This window comes from Cyanistes caeruleus, chromosome 11 (assembly GCF_971803275.1).
Source record: "Cyanistes caeruleus chromosome 11, bCyaCae1.hap1.1, whole genome shotgun sequence".
Classification (NCBI taxonomy): Eukaryota; Metazoa; Chordata; class Aves; order Passeriformes; family Paridae; genus Cyanistes; species Cyanistes caeruleus.
The window spans coordinates 5,413,182-5,421,732 of record NC_141711.1 but is presented as its reverse complement, the minus strand read 5'-3'; positions in this window follow the sequence as shown (position 1 = coordinate 5,421,732).

Below are 8,551 nucleotides of genomic sequence, written 5' to 3'. Positions count from 1 at the left end.
GCAGTGATACAATTTACATTCTTTCAGATGTCTTTGCATTGTTTTTATTGCAAAACAGTAAAACTGGAAGTGCCAATTGGCAGTCTGAGATATTAACCCTTCATCATAATTACAGTAATGGCCTCAGGACATGAATAGCTGGATAAAATTCTGAAGGCTTTTGGACAGGATCTTTTAGATCCTACAGTGATGATGAAATTGATTCTTTTTCTTGGCAGAAGGAAGAAGCCTTTCTGATCTTTGTTTGGAGCATGTGAGGTTCCAGTTAATTCATCAACCAGCAGAGCTTTTAAACTTTGCAAGCACTTCCTTGGGGCTGGATCCAGATGACTTTTCCCATACTGAATAGTGCCACAGACCCTTACAGCCCCGAGTCCAGTAATTTTGGCCTAGTGAGGCAGATCTATGTCTAGGCTGAGAAGCTGACTTTAAAACTGAAGTGTTGCAAATGGCTTTTATTAAGTTGAAACCTGAAGATTTTGTCTCTACGTAGATCTCATCACAATATCAGCTGGCGGGAGTGAGAGGCTGCTTGCAGTGCTGTATCCTTAACTCCTGGAAAGTACTGCCCTCAATATGAACAGTCAGGCTGGGAATAATGGAACTGGCAGGCAAGGCATTAGCCAAAATACCCTAGCAAAGGTCAGTCAAGAATAAAAGAAGCCTGGCAGACTGCTTGATGTAAGAATTGCTTTATGCAAAAAGGACTTAATGGAAAATAGAATGCATTTCCTGAAAGAACAAAGTGATAAGGATGCAGTGATAATGGCTATTATGTGTGCCAAGAACAGAATGTGGCCCAGACTGGAGTGTGCCAATGAGAATGACTTTCACTGTGTTTCAGGCCCATGCAGATGTGGGCAGGCTGTGCACAGACTCCAGCAAATCTGAAGGATGTTTACCTGGCTTAAAGAGGATATTGTCAGAACTGGGCTGCTCTAGAAACTGTCTGGTTCCAGCCCTTGCAGTGCCTGTCATTCAGCTACTCCAAAACTAAATGTGGATCACAAACCTAATACATTTCCCAGACTGATGGCACAACTTGGGTCATTATCATTGACCACAATGTAAGGCTAGCTCTAAAAAATCTAAAAAAGTGAAAAGCATCATGGTAAAGAGTGTGAGCAGTTCAGTGGCAGAGAGACAGTGTGACTGCACAGGAACATACCCAGTCACCAGTGCAAGGAGTGGTCACAGAGGGGCTGAAGAAAAGGATAGAAAGTTGAAAACAACCTGAAGTCTTTTGAAAGAACCACAAGTTTCAAAAGGGTGCCTGACAGAGTTTGGAAAGAAAAATGGAGCTAAATAAGGAGAAAGTTGCCTGCAATATTACGTTGTCTAAGCTCTGACAGAGCATTTTTTCATCACAGATCTCAAGACATCTTAAAACCAGAGATAAATATAATTATTTCTGTTACATAGCTTGGGAAACCCAGAGAAAGAGGAAATTCTACTTTCCTATTCTGATTCAAAGCTGAGTCTAAAGCTGGAAAAAATGTTTCCTAATTCAATCCATGCCTGCTATCATGTGACCCCTAAGTCACAGATGAATGAACTGCAAAATATAGAAGAACAAGTTGATGAATATTAAAGTCATGTTTGAAATATTTGAACTGATATTTTTGCACCTTGATCTCTCTTCTTACTGTACCCAGCTGCCTTTCATTTTCTGCTGCCTGTGTGCTATGCTTTTTTTTCATATTCATGATATAGTTTAGCTTTGCTAATGGTTTTAAAGAAGTTGTTCAATTTTTGTTCTGCATTCGTTTGATGATTCTGTACCAAAATCAGTTATAAATATCAGAATATGTTGGGGTTTTATACAAAATATAAGCCAAATTCCATGTTAGAGTAGACTGACTAAAATAAAATAACTGGAACAATGTCTATTTATCCTAGAAAAGAAAATTTTTTAAAATTATTTTTAGTGCCACTGTCATTTTCAGACTTCATTTGTACAAGTTCAAAGCCTTCATCTAGAAAATGTGCCTTTTTTCCAATTTAAGACTCTCACTGCTGTCATTTCTTAGTGGTGATGCAGCCTGTTCAGTGGTCCTGCACCTCAAAGGGAGCTGATAGGAACTGATGGACTGTTGCAAATGCAGACCCAGAGGAAGTGTTTTTACAAAAGAAAAAACATGGAGTGTATTGCAAATACATTGTCAGAAGATGTTATGTCTTCTTATTTTAGTGACAAGACAGTGATCCCTCCACATCACATGTCAACTACCTGTATGTACAGCTGACATGACAACATGGACTTGGACCAGTGTGTTTGCTGCACAGGAGTGCAGGGACAATTTCCAGTTCATGAATCTTTAATTGCAGTGTGCAGCATCATGAAAAAAAATATCATCTGATTTTTTTTTTCTTTTCCTTCTGCAGCAGTTTTTTATGGAATTAGGAGGAGGTTGAAATTTGTCTCTGTTGACCATGAGTTGATAGTTCCATATGAGGAAGATATACTATACTATACTATACTGTGGGAACTAAGTAAAGCCATTTTCATTTCTGCCCTCCTGACTGGAGCAGAACAATCCTTAATTCATCCCCATATACACAGTTGTGCATGGCAGCTAAAGAAATAGGAAATGTAGAAATCCTCATAGGGTGTTCATTCACTAAATATTTCTTCGTATTTAAGAACATGGTTTAGAGGTCTTCCATTTCTGTTGTATTTATCCTTTTGTATTAGCAAGTGACTACTTTGCCTTTCCCATTACTGGTTTGTAATTTTTCAACTAATCATGCTGTGTTGTAATGCACATGAACTAAGTACAATAAAACTAAAAGTATATAGTGCAGAAAATACAAAGGATCTCAAATAGCTTCACATAAAATAATATCTAGGAGCTTTAAAACTGAGCTGCATTTAAGGCTGGAAAAGCCGGTCTAAAAAGATAAGATTTCAATTTTGTCTTAAATAAATTCACTGAATCTGCATTTCTGATGTCAAGTAGAAGCAAATTCTGTAGCTCTCATGAATAGCAAGCAAAAGCCCTACAGCAATGAGAATTTAATATTAATCTTTTATTTTGCATGTCTGGGATTTTTTAAAATATATTTCTTTTCAAATGCTCTGGAATCTCTGTGGATTTTTGATCATATGACTTTCATGGGTTTTTATTTCCCACAATTGTCCTTACATTCCAAATTACTAAATGAAATATTCGCCTGCAAAAATATTGTTAACACAACAAATGGCTTTGAAATGACAGCCATGATTCTTTGGAGCAGAATGCTTTTAAGTGGAAAAGTTCCTAGCTGTACTGCTTTCTCTTTGAAAGAACCCCAGTCATTCGAGAGAATCTGTGATACATGTGATGAATGCATATGGATACACTTAGAATTATGCGTCAAAAAAAGAAATACAAATGAAAGATCATCCAGGAGATTGCAGTTCCAAGTCTGCTGCTGTAGGGTCATTAACCCAACTTACAGTGCTCAGAGATAAAGAGAGGAGAGGAAGAATGTTTTTATGACTAAGGTTCAAGAAATCTACATTAATTCCAGCCTTTTTGACACTTTCTGTCCTCCACAGCCAGTGACCAATGTCCAGTAGTTTCCCTGTCTTCTTTTATCTGTCTGATAGGCTTCACTTACAAATGTTTTGGGACAGCTGAGGTCTCCTGTAGGGTGGAGCTGAAATGGAGAATTTCCTTCAGAACTGTTGAGTGCAAGAAATTAGGTAAATACAGCGATAGTGGATAGCAGCCATAACAATCCAAACTAATAACCTAGTTATTACTACTACTGTGTACACTTCTCTCCCTCCTCCTGCCAGTGAACTCTTCCCCATGGCTGCAATCTCCACGTGTGTCTGTGTTGCCATGATTGCAGAGTTTATCAGTGTATCTGAGGTAGCTTTAGGCCACCTGTGCTGAGACACACTGCAGTGCCCAAGAACAGGGTTCACTTCAAGCCCAGTGCCACATCCACTGGGATGGATGGTGGTTTTGTGACTGCTACATTTTTGCTCCTTGAGCCAGCTGGTCAAACAAAACGGGGCTAATCCATCCAAAGAGCTGATGGTCCTTACTTAGAAAACTTTATCTTTGTACTACCTGCAGGAGAAAAATGCAATAGCCCATGAGGGGGCAAATTCCCTGGAATATTTCATTTACACTTGTATACTCCCATCTATAGCTAGGAGTGCTAGAAAAATAGTAAGAACTCTTCTCTCCCTTGTGCTATCCTGTCCAGAGAAGAGGGAGTAATAACCCACCTTCTCTTGTCCCCCAGGCTGTGCTCTGGCAGTGCAGAGGGGGTCTCAGTGCATGTGGTGAGGTTTGGGAGCACAGAACAGCTGCAGTACCAGCTCTGATCCAGGTATGCACTTGTGCCAACTGTGCTGCCTTGCAGAGGGGCAATTCTGCTCCTGGCAGAGACACAATGTGTGTTGGCCACGTGGTTACAGAAGGGCAGACACACACAAACATTTTCCAGTTGTCTGCCTCCTCTGAATTTCCAGCAGCTGTTACCAATATTTGAATATTTCTAGTGTGTTTCGTGTTGACTCAGCAAGCTCTCTCTTCCAATTCCCTCTGCAAACTCCTGAGCCATGTGCTTCCTTAGTGCCTTACTCAGCCTCCCTCAAGTCAGCATGGAGCTGAGAGCATGAGAACCATTTCCTGGGCATGGCTTAGAGCAGCCTTGGGGTTGCTCTCCCATCTGTTAGCAGGAGCCTCCAACTTCCTGCTCCCACCCCCAGCCCCAGAATAACATCTGCTCTGGCAGCGTATCTAGTGAGATGCTACTCTGAGTGCACACCAAAGAGCACTCCAGCCTGCATGTAAAGAACAAGCTAGTAAGGAATTATGCTCTGCAAGGCTCTACCCTGTCCAGTTTTGCTCCTTGGAGGAGAAAATCCAATTCTGTTTCCTTTGATTGGAAAGTTCCAGGAAAGGTTGTAGGTGGGTAGAAGAAAGGACAGATATGGTTCTGAGGCTTTGTCCTCAAAAAAGATGAGCTGGAACTCCAGATCACAATATTTAATGTTTATTTTTGGTTGCTGCTAGCAGAACTTCTTTCCCTTTTATAGAGCTGCTAATCATCATCAGAATGTCCTGAGGTTTCCTAGAAATTATCCCCTTTCCACAGGGAGCAGAGAAAGTGATTATAAAATGATAAAAATGTGAGTGGTCCCTTTAAGGGTGTTCATAGATCTGTGGTGTCCCTTGCTCCATCTCCATTCCTCCCAGCAGAAATAGTGCTACCATTGTACATTCACTTTGTGCTTATTCACTTTGTGCTGTTGTGAAATATCTTTGGCTCTCAGGTGCTCGATACACCAGATTATTTCTGGGAGGTCAGAGCTCACGCTGTCAAGAGAGATGCAAGTGAGCAAGTACAGCACAGGCACAGATTTATCTGGGATGGTAAAGTGGTAATAACTTTTCCTAAACTTTTTACAATCACTTGCTGTTTATCCCTTATTTTTTTCATATCAAAATTATATCTGAATCCATTAGAGTCATATCCATCAATCTCTGGGCAGAATATAACCTTTTTCTTCTAACTCTGTTCCCGGATACCTCAGACCTGGATTACACCTGCATGGATAAAACATGCCCACAAGAACCTGAATGTCCAGTGCTAAATAACCAGTGTGGGAGGAAAAAAGCATCAAGCAATTTGTAATCCTTTCCAAATGTGAGTGTGCAGCAGAATCAGACACATCTCCCTCTGCAGGAACACCTGGATGGAAGCAGAGGTACCTGACACTGATCTCAGGTAGGAAATGGGTTTCCCACTCTGCAGCAGTTTGTAAAATTTTAGAAACAATAATTTTGGAGTAGAATAAAATTGAAAATGGAAAAATCCAAAGTAACTGATCATCTCGTGCTGTCTCCCTTGAGCTCCTTGTTTCAATAATTCTGAAAATACTGGCAGTCTATTAGACGAGGAAATGAAACTTCTTGGCAAACAAGGTATTTGCTAATTTTGGTATTTTGTGTGAGTCAGAAATGTGTGGAGGGAAATATATTGAAACTAACCCTGTCTTGTGAACTCTTTCATATTGCATAACTGACATTTGCCAATAAAAAAATGTTACATCATATGGTTTCTGAAAACATCCAAAAGAAAAGGCATTAAAAGCTACTGCAAACATTTTTCCACAGAGCATTGAAAGCCACTGGTCACAGTGGATTTTCACAATAGTCATTGTGATGAATGTCTCTTTGTGTCTAACATCAACTAATTACAAAATAATCATTTTCATTTAGGAATAAAAATAATCATGTTCATTTATTTCATGCTTTCAGCTGTTTGGTGAAAGCAAGTTGATAGAAAAATCCAACTCTTTGATATGGGAGTACAGCTTCTAGAAATCAGTAAAAAGTAATGCTTCCCTTGATAGCATTTTCACACCCACATGTATTCAAAACTCTTAAAATTTTCATTTTGGCTTCTGGAAAGTACATTGTCAAGTGAAAATTATGGCTACAGAATTAGAATTGTAGTGTTCAAAAATCTACAAAGTAGTTTTATTTAAATTATCCACAATTGTCTGTTTTTCTTCTAACTGAGAAATAGTGTGTTACAGGTTCTCAGGATTTCCTTTGAGTTATGTTTAAAAGCCTTGCACATTACTTATTTGCTTAGTGCACTTTTGAACTGAAGCATTTAATGTTGGAAAATAAGCAGTAAATGTATCATAGTTAATTGGAGAAAAAGAGAGATTTTGGGAAAGAATTTGAGCTTCTGTGACAGCTTTAAAGTTACAGTGAGATGTGATTTTATTGTCTTGATTTCTGACATCTATGTTGAATTCTAATTGCATTAAATGAGCAAAATATGTTAAGAGTTAGGGAAACTTCCAAGAGACAAAATAATTGGATCAAATGTGTGAGTAATATGAAGAATGGAAATTCCTCCTTAACTAGCCTGTATTGATAGCAGGTCATTCAAGGATCTCCATGGTAACGGTGAAAAAATATGCAGATATTTTTAATTTTCAGGAAGGTCTCTATTAAAATCAATATGAGACCTGAGAAGTATCTAAACAGAAAGTTAAGAGAATTTGAGTGGGCAGTGAAGAGTCAAGGGCATAATCCACTAAACACTGAATGTCCTTTTTGGAGTGATTTGAGTTATTTCTGGGTCTAGATCTTCAGCAGGAGATCACTGATGATTCAAGGTGTGGAAGGCCAGGGGGGGCTGATCCTCAGTGAAACAAATCTGCAGAGAAAAGGATATTCTTTTGTCTTGGCTTCACCCATGGCTTTCAGCTCTGTAACTGGGAAATTATATAGCCAAAAGAAATGGATGACATCTTATTGTTCTGAAAGCTTCTAAAGACATTTTAGTGACAGTGCCTCTAAAATAAAAACTTTACAGTTTCCACGTATCCCATATTGTTATATGTAAATCAGAGGGGGGAGAAGAGATGTGGCATTCTCTAGGTGACAATAAAATAAGGCATTGCTCTGAAACTGCCACACTGATCCCATTTAGAAACACAAAGTGAAATAACACATTGAGAGTTTCTTTGTGGAGACAGAACTGTTGAGATGAATTGATATGGGAAAAAGACACTGAACTAGAATCTGACCTGAATTCCAGCTACAAAGTGAGGACTTCAGCAGTGCCTGGGTGAAAAGTCAGGATGGATGCACAGGGAACTGGCTGGTCCTGGCAGCTTGTTTAAAGCCACAGGTGTGACTGTGGTGGGATAGCTGCCCAGGGATTCTGTCCCTCTGGTCTGTCCTGCCCTGGATGAGCACAGACATACTTTTGTGCAGAGACTTTTTGAAAAAGACAGGTACTTTTGTTTCTCTTGGGAGTGCTGTAAAGACCTGGTGTTTCCTTGCAGTGAAACTCGCCATGCAGAGCCCTGCAGAGCTGTGAGAGAAGAGCCTGTGCTGGCCAAAGGGAATGGACAAGGCCAACCAATACTTTCCCCAACAGTTTGAAAGGAAGTTGGCTTGAAGCAGCTACAAGGGCCTTCCTCTATCATTCTTCAAGAAGATAAGAGGTGACCCTGTAGCCTTTATTTCAGGTCTTTATTTATCTGCTGCTGCCCCAGTGTCATGTCTGTCTTTGTCCCACAAAGTGAAACCCTAGCCCAGGAAATGCTGTGTGCATGGAACAATGTTTGTGCCCTGTTTATTATCAAACCACTGGGCATCTCTTCACTAAATTTTTGGTCCAATAATCATCTTAGTGTCATAGCACCAAATGATACAGAGGAAGACTATTTTTGCTCTGACTGCATCTTGTTGCCAATCTTCCCACTCTTGGAGCCAGTGTAAAGCCAGGGGTATGGCAGCTATCAGAAGTTAAAGCTGTCTTAGCTTTTCAGCACCAAATGTGGTTTCTTTGTGCAGTTATTTCCAGTAATGACACATGGTGGGTGGTAGGTTGTGTATTCAACTCCCCAATTAGTTGTCTTTGCATGAAGACTGCTTTTATCAAATTAAATAGAACAAAACTCGAGACAGATGCTACCTGCTGATCAAGATACTGTGGTACAAATGCCACATGAATGCTGTGAGAAAACCCCAAAGGCTGAAAAATCCAGATTGTGGTTTAGTTACAGCTAGAGTTA